Source organism: Armigeres subalbatus, chromosome 2 (genome assembly GCF_024139115.2).
Source record: "Armigeres subalbatus isolate Guangzhou_Male chromosome 2, GZ_Asu_2, whole genome shotgun sequence".
Lineage (NCBI taxonomy): Eukaryota > Metazoa > Arthropoda > Insecta > Diptera > Culicidae > Armigeres > Armigeres subalbatus.
Genome location: NC_085140.1, coordinates 318,575,065 through 318,592,447, shown reverse-complemented (window position 1 = coordinate 318,592,447; position 17,383 = coordinate 318,575,065). Strand labels below are relative to the sequence as shown.

The 17,383-nt window shown below is 36.6% G+C and overlaps 1 protein-coding gene across 1 annotated transcript in view; it reads left to right on the top strand.

Moving 5' to 3' along the window:
• The window catches only part of LOC134212659 (out at first protein), a 261,163-nt gene that overhangs the window by 228,750 nt on the left and 15,030 nt on the right, over positions 1-17,383 (top strand). The gene's annotated exons all lie outside the window — the stretch shown is intronic.

The following is a 17,383-nucleotide window of genomic DNA, read 5'->3' as shown; positions in this document are numbered from 1 at the left end:
AGTTTGTCAAACATGCATTTCTTCTAGAATCGAATGGACATAAATGGCAAGATTTGATGCAGATGCTCTGCATGTAAATCTTTTCAGCTCTCTTCACTTGTGACTTCTATATCCAATTACAAATGTTTCTATATTTATTTCACACGATTTCATTCGAATGCCTTCTCAAATTATTATCCACTTTGTGACGTCATGCTCGATTAGATCCCAATAACGACAGGTTAATCGGATCTCGTCATTCTATACGCCAGACTATAGTATGTTGACTATAAACCGTACCGACAACCTTCTGTATGGAAGGCCAACATATTCGAATCGTTTTTATGGCCCTTCCGATTGAGTTCTAAGCGGATTTACGATGTGAGTGCTTCTGGGCGTACAGCACGGAATCCCCAAAAAGGAAATTTCGTTCAAATTCAATTCCCATTTGATTCAACACCCATCGTCAATCACGAAATCTGATCAGCAAGTTGGTAAACGAACCGAAGCAAGCAGAGCGTACTAAAAACAAATTTCTGCTTTATCTGTTTAATGGGGCGCGGATTATTTGCACAACATTTTGACAATTGGCTGCCGCTGAACACTTCCCTCAGTTGTGAATTCTTAGTACAATCGAAAATTGTTTGCTTTTTTGTGAATGGACTTAGCTTGCAAGTGGTCGTAGCACCACAGTGGAAGGGAGAAATAAGTTTTAATGAATTTTCATGCCACCCACATAATAGTCGCAGCGTTTGGCACAGGGATCTTCCGCCGAATGGCATCGGCAGATTGGTGCTCCTGCCGGGTCTATGTTCGGTCGAATGTTTTTAGGTGTCAGGTTTTTAGCTTGAAATGGAAGACTTCCAGTACGTAGTACCTATAGAGGACGACAATAGTGACATGACTGGAATGTTGTCTCTCAGTGCGGGGAGGCCTGAAGCAAAAGAAGGAAGGACGTACGCCAAGCAGATTTCTGTCGAAGGGCAAACTGACACCACCATTACCATCAGGGTGAGAACAGTTTGCGCTCCATTGCACCGGAAGTTAATGGGAATTAGATTTCTCAAAACTTGTTCATGATGGTGGTGGTGCGGTCGGGTTGTACGTATGATCACTTGGGCGAACAGTTTTTGCGGTAGTTAGTGATGAAGTGTTTTTGAAAGTGGGAAAGTTTGAAGCTCCATGAAGGAAGGACATGTTTCCATGAACATGAAACTGGTTCGGACGCCCGCAAATAGTTCGGTTGATTAAAAAATCCGACCAAGCGTAGGATGACAGAAGTTTTTCACTGCTTTGTGAACATTGCGAGATCTATATACATAAAAATGAATTTCTGTCTGTCTGAACCTTATAGACTCCAAAACTACTGAACCGATCGGCTTGAAAATTTGTTTGTAGAGGTTTTTGGAGCCGGGGAAGGTTCTTAAGATGGTTCGAGACCCCTCCCCATTTTGGAAAGGGGGGCTTCCATACAAATGAAACACCAATTACAAATGAATATACCAACACCAACACCAACACCACCAAACTCGAGAATTAATCAGACAATAAATCAATTTTAGGCGAAACAAAGTTCGTTGGGTCTGCTAGTTTGGAATATAATACGTCATCTTATTATCTAACGAAAATTAGCTTATAACCGTTTCGCAATTTATTATTGTCAATGCATCCATAGCATGAGAAATAGATTCGGTGTTGAACTTAATCTGTAGATTAAAAACCCAGATTAATCCACCTAGCGGTGATGGTGCCTTTCTCGACCTTCGTAAAATGTGTGTGCTTGAAAATAGATGAGCTAGTAGCTAGGAGTAAAAAAGACAAATTTCTTTGTCCGTTCTATGAAAATCAGATTATTTATGGCAAAGATATTGTAGATCCAGTTGAAAACCGAAAATCATATTTTGTCCCATTCCCGGATGTCGCGACTGCATCGCGAGTGGTGCCCGACTATGGCACAGTTGCGAGAAAATGCGATTGTCGCGAAACCTCGGTTCGGTTTTCAGCTTAATCTACAATATGCTAATAAGAATTTCGACATTTTTGTTTCCTTTTTCAATCTTTTTGACGTACATGCCCCTGTTTTATTTTACCCAGTCATATATTTTAAGGATATCACTTTTGGATGTAAATTGAACTGAAGCTCCGACTACACAAAAAGAAAACGAAAATGTCATTCCCATCAAGCGAGCGGAGGGCAATATTTGTTATGATATAAATCTCATGACCGTCTTTCTACCAAACTCCCGTATGAAGAGGAAGGGAAGTGTATCAGTGTGGAAGCATCCGATAGTTCGTTTTCGGAAAGAAATTATAGCCTTTCGGTACAACTTTGTTGCACAAGAAAGGAAAAAAGTATTTTGTACATAATTTCAAAGGTAATAGTCCAATCTGGCCAACTTTCTAAATAGAACAGGATTCCGCATCTAATGCAATTTGTTGTGAGTAAATCGGTTGAGGGTAAGTCCATTAAAAGTCAGCTAGACTTTTTACTCGCTTTTATAACACATAGTATATTTTGGCCATAATTTCTGTGCCCATGGTCCAAATTTTCAATAGAAAACAATACGACAGGATTCCACGTCGAATGAAACTTGTTGGAATTATAGATAGTGGAATATATAGATGAGTGAAGATAAATCCTCTGTCTCCAAACGAACTGTCAAACGTGTCTCCAAACGAGCATGACGTCACGATTTCAATGGAAACGTTAAGGGCTGTGACGTCATATGTGCGTGTGCACGGGCAGAAAAATCGACTCAGCCATGCTTTCGCTCATCTATATATTCTACTATCTATAGTTGGAATTAAATCGGTTGAGGATAAGTTCCAAAAAAGTGAGCTAAACTTTTCGCACTTTTGGTGCGCGCACACACACACACAGAGACATCATCGCAGTTCATCGAGCTTATACGTATATAACACTATGAGTCTCCAGGCCTTCTGTGAAAGTTTGGTTTTGGAGCGAACATACAGCCTTTTCGTAGAAAAAGGCAAAAATGGTGTTTCTGCCATAATTTCCGATCCCATAGTCCGATTTAGCCAATTTTCAATAGAAAACAATGGGACAAGATTCTGCGTCGAATGCAATCTGTTGCGAGCGTCAATAGATGAAGTCTAAGTGCTAAAAAAGTGAGCTAGACTTTTTCGAACTCTTTTTCACAATAAATAGTAATTTGACCATAACATCTAAGCCCATAGTCCGATCTGGCCAATTTTCAATAAGAAAATATGAGACATTCTGCGTCGAATGCAACTTGTTGCGAGCAAATCAGTTGAGGGTAAGTGCCCGAAAATGAATGACATTTCTTACGCGATTTTTTTGCAGGACTTTGTATTTTGGCCATAACTTCTGATCCCATAGTCCGATCTGGCCAATTTCAAATAGAAAACAATGGGACAGGATTCTGCGTCGAATGCAACTTGTTGCGAGCAAATCGGTTGAGGGTAAGTGCCCGAAAAATGAGTGGCATTTTTACGCGATTTTTTCGTATGAATTTGTATTTTGGCCATAACTTCTGATCCCATAGTCCGATCTGGCCAATTTCAAATAGGAAACAATGGGACAGGATTCTGCGTCGAATGCAACTTGTTGCAAGCAAATCGGTTGAGGATATGTGCCCGAAAAATGAGTGACATTTTTTACGCGATTTTTTCGTATGAATTTGTATTTTGGCCATAACTTCTGATCCCATAGTCCGATCTGGCCAATTTCAAATAGGAAACAATGGGACAGGATTCTGCGTCGAATGCAACTTATTGCAAGCAAATCGGTTGAGGATAAGTGCCCGAAAAATGAGTGACATTTTTTACGCGATTTTTTCGTATGAATTTGTATTTTGGCTATAACTTTCGATCCCATAGTCCGATCTGGCCAATTTCAAATAGGAAACAATGGGACAGGATTCTGCGTCGAATGCAACTTGTTGCGAGCAAATCGGTTGAGGGTAAGTGCCCGAAAAATGAGTGACATTTTTTGAGTAGTTTTGCGCACACACACACACACACATACACACACACATACACACACACACAGACATCACCTCAATTCGTCGAACTGAGTCGATTGGTATATAACACTATGGGTCTCCGGGCCTTCTATAAAAAGTTTGTTTTTGGAGCGATCATATAGCCTTTACCGTATACTTAGTATACGAGAAAGGCAAAAAATGGTATAATTTTCAATCCCATAGTCCGATCTGGCCAATTTTAAATAGGAAACAATGGGACAGGATTCAGCGTCGAATGCAACTTGTTGCGAGCAAACCGGTTGAGGATAAGTGCCCGAAAAATGAGTGACATTTTTTACGCGATTTTTTCGTATGAATTTGTATTTTGGCCATAACTTCTGATCCCATAGTCCGATCTGGCCAATTTCAAATAGGAAACAATGGGACAGGATTCTGCGTCGAATGCAACTTGTTGCGAGCAAATCGGTTGAGGGTAAGTGCCCGAAAAATGAGTGACATTTTTTACGCGATTTTTTCGTATGAATTTGTATTTTGGCCATAATTTTCGATCCCATAGTCCGATCTGGCCAATTTCAAATAGGAAACAATGAAACAGGATTCTGCGTCGAATGCAACTTGTTGCGAGCAAATCGGTTGTGGGTAAGTGCCCGAAAAATGAGTGACATTTTTTACGCAATTTTTTCGTATGAATTTGTATTTTGGCCATAACTTCTGATCCCATAGTCCGATCTGGCCAATTTCAAATAGGAAACAATGGGACAGGATTCTGCGTCGAATGCAACTTGTTGCAAGCAAATCAGTTGAGGATATGTGCCCGAAAAATGAGTGACATTTTTACGTGATTTTTCGTATGAATTTGTATTTTGGCCATAATTTTCGATCCAATAGTCCGATCTGGCCAATTTCAAATAGGAAACAATGAAACAGGATTCTGCGTCGAATGCAACTTGTTGCGAGCAAATCAGTTGAGGGTAAGTGCCCGAAAAATGAGTGACATTTTTACGCGATTTTTCGTATGAATTTGTATTTTGGCCATAACTTCTGATCCCATAGTCCGATCTGGCCAATTTCAAATAGGAAACAATGGGACAGGATTCTGCGTCGAATGCAACTTGTTGCGAGCAAATCGGTTGAGGATAAGTGCCCGAAAAATGAGTGACATTTTTTAGTAGTTTTGCGCACACACACACATACACACACCCACACACACACACACACACACAGACATCACCTCAATTCGTCGAACTGAGTCGATTGGTATATAACACTATGGGTCTCCGGGCCTTCTATAAAAAGTTTGTTTTTGGAGCGATCATATAGCCTTTACCGTATACTTAGTATACGAGAAAGGCAAAACACTTTAATACAGTCTAAAAAAATGAGATTCTTTTGCAATGGATATTGCATTTCAAGCAGATTTGATTAATTATTCTAACGCAAGACAAGTTCATAAAATTGGAAAAATTATTAGCATCGTCACAATAAGAAACATAAATTAATCCATCTAGCAGTGATTATGCTTTTCTCATGCATTGAAGAAGGTATCGACAAAAAACACTTAAGAAAGGTCCAAAATAGCATTTTAGGTAGAAGGATCTCATTTTTTTAAATTAATTTACATATATTGTATTCATTTATATACATTACGGTCTGTAATAACTTCAGTGATATTAAACGATTTGTCAAGAGGGTGCCCACAATCGAATTTAGCAGCGTTTTTGGAATGTGATGAAAACAAATTTCATGCATAAATGAATCATTTGTTTGAGAAACTGCATAGGTCCATTTTACACATTTTCGAGGAAACAACAAAAAACTGTTTTTGAACAAATTGGTACCGAAACTTTCGATTTCTTCGATACATATCAATAGTTTTCTGCAAAACTCAACACCTTGTAGCACTTCCAGTGCAAAAACTGTAAGCAGTACTTCACAATTGCTCTTCAAAGTGCGTGGATATATGTAATTTCTCAAACCGAACATTACTGAACAAAATTTTTTTTTTCGTGTTTTTTGCAAGAATACGTATTTTTGAACGATGATTCAGAATATATAAAAATCTCATTTTGGCCAAAAATGTTACATATGCAGTTTCTCAAACAAACGGTTCAAATGTTGATAGTAATCGTCATTGTACCTCAAAAAAGATTAAATTTACCGTCGGAATACGCATTACAACTCAATTTTTCAATTAAATCCCTTCACTTTATGACACTTTGAAAAAGCAAATAGCAAATAAATGGCAGCTGTCAGATTGACAGCATATGCTTTCTGTCAAAAGATACGTGAGGATGCTCACAGTCGATCCACATCCCCTACCTATATAAAACAAAGTTGGCATTTGTACGACAGCGCATCCCTCTAGAATAGACAGCCCAATTTTTGCTATTTAATTCATAATCATTTTCTTAAAAGTTTGCTTCGTTTATTTTCGATTAAACAGGAAAAATTTGAAAATTAATAATGGACAGATCGATAGGCGCTAATTTTTGTTTGTTTCTTTGATTAATTGAAAAATGTTATGACAAAACTGTAAAACAAGAATTTAATATATTTTGAAGAACTGATTTGTTTTCGAATCGAATAAATTGTACGCAAAAAATTGTATCAGATAATCGATCAATTTTCGGCGGGAAAAATTTCGCCAGGTCAGCTAATAAAATATTGATTAGACTTTTAAAGGGACAAACAACAAACAATAATAAAAGCATGGAATACATTCAAATTTGATTTGCAAATAACAAAAAGTTGTTATCAAAACCATTGTTTTATAAATCAAGATTGTCAATTGGGAAAGTTTGTATACCTCTAGCCTAAAATGTCTATCTTTATTGGACTATGTACAATATTTAATGGACCAACTGACCAACTGACTCTAACACATCTTTTCAGAATATCAAAATATCAGAACAACGAATAACTTTTCTTATTTTATATTAATGGTCAATCACATTAAGGGCCGTACACATATTACGTAAGCACTTATGAGGGGAGGGGGGTTAACTGTTTTCTTACGCACCATATAAATAAAAAATCATTTATATGAAAGAAATCTGACGTGGGGGGAAATGGTTTCGAAAAACCCAGAAAAAATGCTCTGGGCCCCTTAAGAAGTATCTTTTATCCAATTTATTTCGTTCCCAACTATCAAATCATTTGTATCTCCAAAACCTCGTTCCCTCACTATATTTTGTTACATTCTTGAACCACATGAAAAGCATCTTAATCCTATGGAATATTTTCCGTAAAAAAATGTTGCGGTAACCGTAGGAATTCCAATTTCTCTCTCCGACTTCCCGGGTACATACATGATTAATTAAAAAAACAACCAAAGCCATGTTGTTCCAATTTTCACACTGCTGTACGATCCGATACATACCGAAATGAAAACTGACACATCAACCCACGGAAAGGATACATCTTCCTACCTCATCTATTCATACTGATTTCCATCAAACAATGGCACAAATTCCGGAGGAGCTTATGGAAGCGGCTTCTGCCTCTGGTACCCGGCCGGCCATTCACTATTCACAAGGCGGGAGCATTTTGCTCCATCAAAAGCGAGTGCCAAGTGAAGTGGATTCCTATTCTTGGGACCAGGAGATGCTTTTTCCAATGAATGCCATCGTCAGGGATGGAACAGCACATGATCCGGATTTTTCTGTTTGTAGTGCTCTTGTTTCTTCGACTGGAGACCCATCCAGCTGCTTTGCGGGTACCCGAGTAGAGGTGGCAATGAAATATGATCTCGGATAATAACAAACTCTGTTCATGAGATTGTTCAAAATTTGCTTTTCTTTACTAAATCAATCAGGGTTAAGGCAGGCATTTTCGTCTTTTCGTCATAATCCCGAAAACCAATAAGAGAGACACTTTTTTTGTGAAACTCATCCGTTCAAAATCGTAAACTCAAGAGAAACGTGCTGCAATAGTGGAGTTCTAGCAAATGGACGTTGATTTCGTTGGTTTTAGACCCTACGACGATGGACGGAAATACCTGCCGTGTCCCTATTTACCTTTCACTCTTTTATGAAAAAAATATTTTATTCTTCACATCTAATTTTCCCTCGTTATCACTGCAACCAGTTTTTTTTATATATTGTGATGTATTCCCCTTTTTAACCGTTAACTCCCGTCGTTAACCGTTGATAACAACCGTGTTATGTGACACCAAATTACGTTCTTTGCAACATATCCAAACTTGATTTGTGCATATGCACAACATGTGAAAGATTTAGTTTGAAAAATGTATTGGAAGTAATTACTCTGGGTGGTCAATACCAGAAAAAAGACAATAAACTTTGAATAAACGGACGTAATATTTTCGTACTAGTAGGGGATTCCCCAGTTCCAGACACTTAAGCCATTTAACGAAAAACTCTTCAATTATCCGGATTATGTTTACTTGTATACCATGTACACAAAATATGATTATTATTGATTCATACAAACTATATTTGATCATTTGAACTAGTTTTCCGACGAAGTATTTTGATGATGAATTTTAGTGAAAATTTTCACGGCTTCGAAAAGTGTCCCCGAGTACCGAACATTATTGCATCATGTTAAAAACTACCAAGTTTGTATTACATGAGTGAAGACATCATTTAGAATGGTAATATTTTTCACTTGCTTCAAGTTGTAGATATTAACACGTGTTAATAGAGCTTATTTGATTCTCCAGTTCAATTTCTCATATCCTACTCAAAACCCCCTCTATTTTCAATGATATCTTCAATTTTTGTTTCTGCTTATTTCTATAGCTTTCTGATACCTCAGTAAGAAAAAACAATTTAATTGAAGTTAGTTTAACAAAACAGGTGCAACAAACGGCTATTTGATCACATGAAAAAACTCACTGTCCTGACCCGGGGGACAGCTACCGGATACAGAAATTGATTTTGCATCATAGATACATTATATATCTAACAAATCATGATCGCTATTTGATATATGAATAATATTGACCATCTCTACATAATCAGAATGCATTTGACTGATTTTAATATTGTTGATTCAAACCTTCTGAAATAAGGCGAAACATGAAATTTTTTGACATTTTTTTTACTGAGGCATCAGAAAGCTATAGAAATAAGCAGAAACATAAATTTTGTACAAAGTTTACAACATGAGAATCTGTTATTCCATGCAAGTAGGTAAAGGACTTTTCAATAGCTTTCTTTCGTACTACATGAAGTGATGGAGGGATCTCTGCAAGTGTTGCTTTTAGAACTGTCCGGTATTGGGAGGTGCCCGGCGCTGGGGGATCTCTCCCTATGTGATGGCAAAAACGACATTAAAAAAAAGTAAGTAGAAGCCTTGCTTTGTAAGAATGTTACACTTAATTTTTTTTAAGACTTTGCACGTTGATACAAAATATAATAATCACGAGCAAAGAGAAATCGTTTTATTGGAAATGAAAAAAAATTGAAGGATGATAACCATTTTCGCTTACTCCTAGTGCAGCGAAAAACTGGTTTGGTCGTTTTCTCACTTCTTATATGTTCTCCGTACATCCACCAATTTCAACAAGAATGGCCTTAATGGAACAAACAATCTCCCTATTATAAGCAACAGAGTCTCCTAATTCTCGTATACAAGGATGAGACAGTGTGCCATGAGCAAAACAAGCTCACGTAACACCGATCCGGTGCGACGAGAGAAGCCAGCACGCAAAAAAAAAACTGAGTGAGCGTGTCTCAATGTACGTCTCATGAGACTCATCTCATGCGATAGAAACAGGGTTCTTAATGCTCGCTCAATCTCAGGAGCACAGGATGCTCCCTCACGAAAATGTTCGGGGAGAAATCGCTTTTCGGGAAAGAGAAACAGCCTGGAGAGTGATAACCATTTTTCGCTCACTTCGCTTGCCACCAAACGCTGGTTTGCTCTTCTTCTTTCATATTCAAGTCTTTTCGTGACATCATAAATGCAAATAGTGATACCTTATGTGGAACAAATAACTTGGTTCTTTCATACAGACAGCGTGGTGATGTGGCTAGAGTAAGCGCATCCCTACGGCACGGCTATTAAGGACATAGTTGGAGGAGTACCACGATGGCAGTTAATATGGCACCGGACCTTCCACGGATCAACCCCACACCTCCCGCGCTCCTCTCCTCTCCTCGTGCCAATTTAATAGCCGTTCGTGATTTGGTGGGTTTATCACAGCACTTCACTTCTTCTCAAAGGGCATTGAAAAAATTAAGTTTTTACTCACTTCTCCGCATGTGAGCAGCCCGAAATGTTGATAGTTAATGCAAATTAAACATCACTTTTTGAAAGCAGTCACTTGGTTGAACCGAAAACTTAATATAAACTGCTATTTTTGCCCGAAAAAAATGAGTAAAAACTGATCGCGGAGCGAATGTAAACATCGGCACTGGTAGCAGCAAACTAATAATTAGGGTGGTTCAAAAAATGATTTTGCTCTGCCACGCTCAGTCGATTATGATTCATAATTTGGGTGTCATCCGATTGTTTGGGCTGGTTTGAATAAAGGGTTACTGTGCACAGGTCGTTTCAGGTTTGTATGACAGTTGATATGGGGCGCTGGCGAGGGGGGAGACCATATGACTGGATGAAATATTCAAGAGCTTTAACTCCATAGACAATGCATATTGAATGATCGTTCCAATAGTTGGGAGTCGATTTTAATTGAGGTAGCGAATCTTTAGCATGATAATTATGCTTCTCAGAAGGCATCAGTGAAACGTGTAATTCAACAAAATGGCCAGAATTTGTCTATTATATCTATTGCATCAGGGGCAGATACTTCTAGTCTAGTCTAGTTCACACTATCGCACCAGGGATCGCAGATATCGCAGATACTTCATACAAAAAGTGTGACATGGGGGTTAGTGGGGTACAAATTCTATTTTTGCGTTACGTAATCAGTGGATCTTTCCTGTGGTGCGGTTTTCGTTCAGTGAAGTCCCTGGAATGTTGCTTTCAGCGATGTGAGTTCTCTTTTCGCCAGCGTTTGGAGGGGAGGCGTCAGTGTAATGAAATTTTTAGTTTCCCATACTAGCTTTCATACAAACTTGAACCGGCTTGTGCTCAACCAGTTTTAATCGGTTTTTGGAGGACACTCGGAGCATGGAACGGAATTGAGTGAGCGTGGTGGAGCTGGGTCGTTTTTTGTACCACCCTACTAAAATTCTTTGTTTTTTTATAAATACGACAGCAATACTACTACAGTATATGACAGTTTTTATAGTACCAATACTTTCAAAGCTTTGTTTTGGGGCTTTGGGACAGAATGTCGAAAGACAAAAGGTCGAAGGACAAAAGATCGACGGACAAAAGGTCGAAGAGACAAAAGGTTGATGGGACAAAAGGTCGAATAGACAAAAGGTCGAAAGGAAAAAAGGTCGTCGGGACAAAAGGTCGAGGGGACAAAACGTCGACGGGACAAAAGGTCGAAGGGACAAAACGTCGTATGGACAAAAGTTCTAATGGACAAAATTTTAAAAATCTATAATTCTGTATACATGAAAAATACTAAATATACGACAAGTTTGAAAACATGTTTCTGACGAAAAATCTAGCCATTACATTTCCCAGAGATTTCTCCTTCTTTATTTCATGGGCAGTTCTTTAACCATTTTACAGTGAATATACAGAAGCCAGAGCGAGCATTATATGATTTCAATAAGTTCTCGGGACGATGAAGCTGAATAATTAGTACTTGTTGGTACTTGTAACACGTGTCGCTTCGAGTGCATGTTTGAGTGAAATACGTTGGTTTTGGTATCTTTGAATCAGTGTCGTATAATCTATTATTTCGCCAACGCGACTTCCTATAAATTCCTATACATTACATTCCGATGTCGATCATGGAGATACAGAAGATTGTCAGTCTCTTGTATAAATGTGTGTCAAATTCATTTTCCACTTCTTATCATGTATTAGATGGTTATGTTATTAGTTTTTATTCAACGTGACGTCGTATTGGTTTTAAGTAAGAAATAAACACTGAAGCATGTACACAAAGACTGGCCTTAAGCCGTACATTTACAATATGCACATTATTCGGGGATTCAACCGTACGAATCATTTTAATTAGTACTCAAACATGCATGATGTTGTATTTTGTACAACATTAACGAAAATATCTCTTTCATGGTACACAGCATGAACGATCCTGCATGAGTGTTCCAGGATATAATCATGATTGTGCATATGCAAGCACTCGGAGTATTCGAGAGACGGGTGCTTAGGACCACCTTTGGTGGTGTACAAAAGGACGGTGTGTGACGGCGAAGAATGAACCACGAGCTAGCCCAGCTCTATGGCGAACCCAGTATTCAGAAGGTAACTGAAGCCGGAAGGGTACGATGGGCAGGCCATGTTGCAAGAATTCCGGACAACAACCCTGCAAAGATGGTGTTCGCTTCCGATCCGGCAGGCACAAGACGGCGTGGAGCACAGCGAGCGAGATGGGCAGACGAAGTGCAAAACGACTTGGCGAGCGTGAGGCACATTCGAGGATGGAGAGATGCGGCCTCGAACCGTGTATTATGGTTTCAAATTGTTTATTCAGTGGTTTCTGTTTAGATGTAAACTAAATAAATGAATGAATGTGCTTATGTATATTACATATTGGTGGTAGAGTTTTGCGTAGAAATTAGCGGTTGTGGGTTCTAGTCAAGATTGGGCCATTGTTCTCACGAACAATCTGTAGGTCGGCTATCTGAATCGCTCAAAAAGGTGTCTTGTATTACATCTTCCTTGTGCCCAGATACATAAATTCCATTATTAAGACATTTTAATTTGTTGAAAACATTGGCCAACCTGACCCTTATTTGGCCAAGTGTCACCCCCGATGACGGTACTTACATCATAATTTTCCTTTGTATTGTTCTCAATACTATGGCTTTTCAATTTTAACCAATTTTGTCATTTCGACCTTTTGTCTATTCGACATTTTGTCCTTTCAACATTTTGTCCCGTCGACCTTTTGTCCACTCGACCTTTTGTCCATTCGACCTTTTGTCCATTCGACCTTTTATCTTTCGACCTTTTGTCTTTCGACCTTTTGTCCTTCGACCTTTTGTCATAGATTCTTGTTTTGGTACTCAACCCACCTTCACCTTAATGTTACTACTCTGGGTTCGAATACTGGCGCGTACATTTTTGCAATTGTTCTGCGATAGTTCTCGCGAAAAGTGAGTGAGAGGTAAAAGTGATGAAACGAAAAAGGATTTTCATTTTATAGGCAAGATTTTCGTTAATCTTCCAATGCTTAAGAGAAAAAATTGATGGGTGAAAGATAATCCTCAAAATAAACAGCGAAAAAAGATTCTACGTTAGCTCGAAAAACGCTTGCTTTGGTTTCATTGATACGAAAAGTCGAAAACCTGGATAGGAATGTATAGCTGGCGTTACTAAGGTGACGATATTATTGAATGGAAATTTTCTTCCCAAGTTTTTTAAAACACCTTCGCTGTTGCTTGCGAGGGATTGCATTGAGATGTCTTAATGCGACTCACCAATGTTAATGTAATGTACACTAACGAGCCTGGATTAAAAACAAAGAGACGCAATACTCCTACCTTTAACTACCTTGTGCTCGATTGGAACAATCGATTAAACAGCAAAAAAAAAATTAAAAATTTAAAATTTTAAAAAACTTCAAAATTTAAAAATTTAAAAATTTAATGATTTCAAAATTTAAAAATTTGAAAATTTAAAAATTGAGAAATTTACATACTTAAAAATTTTAAAATTTATAAATTTAAAAAATTTAAAGTTTAAAATTTAAAAAATTAAAAATTGAAAAATTTCAAATTTTTAAAAATTTAAAAATTTGAAAATTTGAAAATTTGAAAATTTGAAAACTTGAAAATTTGAAAATTTGAAAATTTGAAAATTTGAAAATTTGAAAATTTGAAAATTTGAAAATTGAATTTGAAAATTGAAAATTTGAAAATTTTAATTTGAAACTTGAAATTTGAAAATTTGAAATTTTAAATTTGAAATTTGAAAATTTGAAATTTGAAAATTTGAAAATTTGAAAATTTGAAAATTTGAATTTGAAATTTGAAAATTTGAAATTTGAAATTTGAAATTTGAAAATTTGAAAATTTGAAAATTTGAAAATTTGAAAATTTGAAAATTTGAAAATTTGAAAATTTGAAATTTGAAAATTTGAAAAATTTGAAAATTTGAAAATTTGAAAATTTGAAAATTTGAAAATTTGAAAATTTGAAAATTTAAAAATTTGAAAATTTGAAAATTTAATAATTTGAAAATTTGAAAATTTTAAAAAATTTAAAATTTGAAGATTTGGGAATTTAAATATTTAAAATTGAAAAATTTAAAAATTCAAAAATCTAAAAAAATTTAAATTTTTAAATTTCTAAATTTAAAAATTTAAAAATTTGAAAGTTTGAAAATTTAAAAAAAAATAAAATTTGAAGATTTGGAAATTTAAATATTCAAAATTTAAAAATTTTAAAATTTGAAAATTTAAAATTTGAAAAAGTTTGATATCTGGAAGTTTGATATCTTAAAATATCTTCATTATCTTAAAATTAAATATTTAAAAAATCTTCAACATCTTAAATTTTTTTAAATTTTAAAATTATATGATTTTTAGAATTTAGTGATCTCATTAATCGATTTAATAGCTTATAAATTTTAAAAAAGAAATAAACTAATTCAAAAATTAATATATTTGAAAAACAAATAGAAACTTGAGGGTTAAAAATATCTTCTTCTTCTTCTTCTTATTGACATTACATCCCCACACTGGGACAGAGCCGCCTCGCAGCTTAGTGTTCATTAAGCACTTCCACAGTTATTAACTGCGAGGTTTCTAAGCCAGGTTATCATTTTTGTATTCGTATATCATGAGGCTAGCACGATGATACTTTTATGCCCAGGGAAGTCGAGACAATTTCCAATCCGAAAATTGCCTAAACCGGCACCGGGAATCGAACCCAGCCACCCTCAGCATGGTCTTGCTTTGTAGCCGCGCGTCTTACCGCACGGCTAAGGAGGGCCCCTAGGTAAATTAATTAGTGTTTCTCGTTCTTGCATTTGTTTGCTAAAAGGGGTTTTGCAAACCATTCTATCATTAGATCTTTTGAGCAAAGATACCGACAAAATGATGAGATATTAATCTCATCAAACTATTCTCTCAATAAAAAAGTACGTTGTTTGGCAATATATATCTATCAGCCGTGTTTGTTTGTTTGTCTTTATTTATAAAGATTTTCAGCCCAAGGCTGGCTCATCTTTAATCTATAATCTTCAATTTTAAATCATACGTTTCTTTGGAAGGCTCATATGCTGTCGAGCGTTGCGGAGCCGAAAGGGACCATCACAGAGAGAATATTTTTCTATCAGATCGAACTGCAGTGCCTGGTTAAAGACTAAATGATTCCTTTTATTCGAATATTGCGATGGCTCGATATAAGGGAAAACAGTATATGATTCTTTAATTTAATATATGTATCTATATAAGTTTTTCTGAAATTTCAAAGCTGTTGCCCATCAAGTAAGTGAGGATCGTGCATTTGTATTGCGCATAGTTTCTTTTGAAGCTACCGAGTATAGCAGAATATAGTTTTAAAACGTGAAGTCCAAGTATTTCGTTGAAATCATCGTATATGTACTGATAAAACTGACACGATCACATCACTCACCAGAGTAAATCCAGGTCCAATGATGGCTACCACCTACCGCCTACCATCTTCCTTCTTTCCTTACATCTTCCTCGAGGCTGAAAGCTTATTATTTGAAAGCTTTAGTCACTGAAACTTTTTTTGGTGTTCCAAGTCAGCCGTTTTTCACAATTTCACTGATTCTGGTGAATCAAGGAGTAGCATCCATATATGTATAGCACCTTGTTTCTGTATGTAAAAATTTATTCAAATTAAATTTAAACGGGATTTTCCGTTGGTTTTGGCTAGTATGTAATATTCTCCCTCAGATTCTGTGTTTGAATGATAAAAGTTGATTTTCTTTTGCTGTTAGCTTTTTCTCGGGTTCTCACGTACTCAGGTATACAAAGCTCTGGAACGGAACTGTACCCGTTGCGGTTTAGTTGAAGTAGTGGAGTGTTAGTTTGAAAGCGTGTTCACCATGATTTGTTTGACGTTCGTTTGCTAATGTTTTCTGTCCCACCTCCGTGCATCATAGCTACGGATGACGAATGATGTCGCAAGTGTGATTGCAAAGGCTAAATATAGATGCCTCATAATAGAGTGGAGGCTGTGTAGATGAACTCAGCATTTAAAATATGTTTATTTCGGAAGGAATAAAATGATATGACCAAAATTTGAATAAACATGATTTTTCTTGTCTGGCAAGGTTTATCCGGATATGGTGAGTTCGATTCTTGATTCGACATAGCCATTGTAGAATAAAAATATCAAACTTGTTTTAAGATTGAACAAGATAAAAATTTTACACGTTTTCATTACTTTCACTATTTTACTATTTTATATTCTCATTCAAACTTTTGAGTATCTTACGGAAAATCTATCTATTCATGGGCGGTTTCATCAACTGCATAACGGTGCTGGAGTATGATGTGGGAAACACCACACCACGGCAGAAATAACCATCGAGTCGAGTCCAACCGTCCGGTACACAGAATCGTTGACGTTGAGTGTTGAGTGAATGTGCGCTTTGATCCAGATAGGAATGTACCGGAGATGTATGCAATTTGAGTCCACACCATCACCGGCTAGGCAAAGGAGTGCAGCGATAGTATCTTTTCTGAGGTGCCTCTTGACAGGTGTACACAATGGGGTTTTTCTTTTGGAAAGCCGAGAAGAGCTTTTTGGGATGAAAATCGGTAGCAGTGTTTATGGAAAGTATTATCGAATATCAAAATCAATCACAGGTGCCGAAGACGTTGACGAGTTAAGTACAAAGCACTAAACTGCTTATGATCGCATATCAGTCCCAAATGGAAAAATAATCGTTTTCAAGTTAGATTCTGTAACGGTCATATTCATCATAGTATTATTGAATGCAACTGTTAAATGGGAATGCTTGTTCATGAAAAGTCCAAAAAAATATCAAGCCAGTTTGCCCCAGATGGAAAATGACCGCGTATGTGTTTTTTTTCTTAAGGAACTAAAATGCGATCATAGGCAGTAAAGACGACGAATATTTTTCAAAATACTCAATGCATTTAGGAATATAGGTATAGTATCAGGTGTCAAATCATTCTACCTAAAAACGCTGACATTTATTGGAAAAACAAATTTACTTGCAATTGTGTCACTTTTCCAAAGCTGTGCATTTATTGTTCATACCAGAAGCTTTTTTTATAATGAGAATTTTTCATCAAACATCGTTCTAAATCCTCTGACTTCGAAAGGTTACAACCATTTTCCACCTCTCCTAAAAAAAGTCTGCCATACTAACCATTTTGTCCGCTTTTCGATCAGAGCAAAGTCAAATTTATTGACATT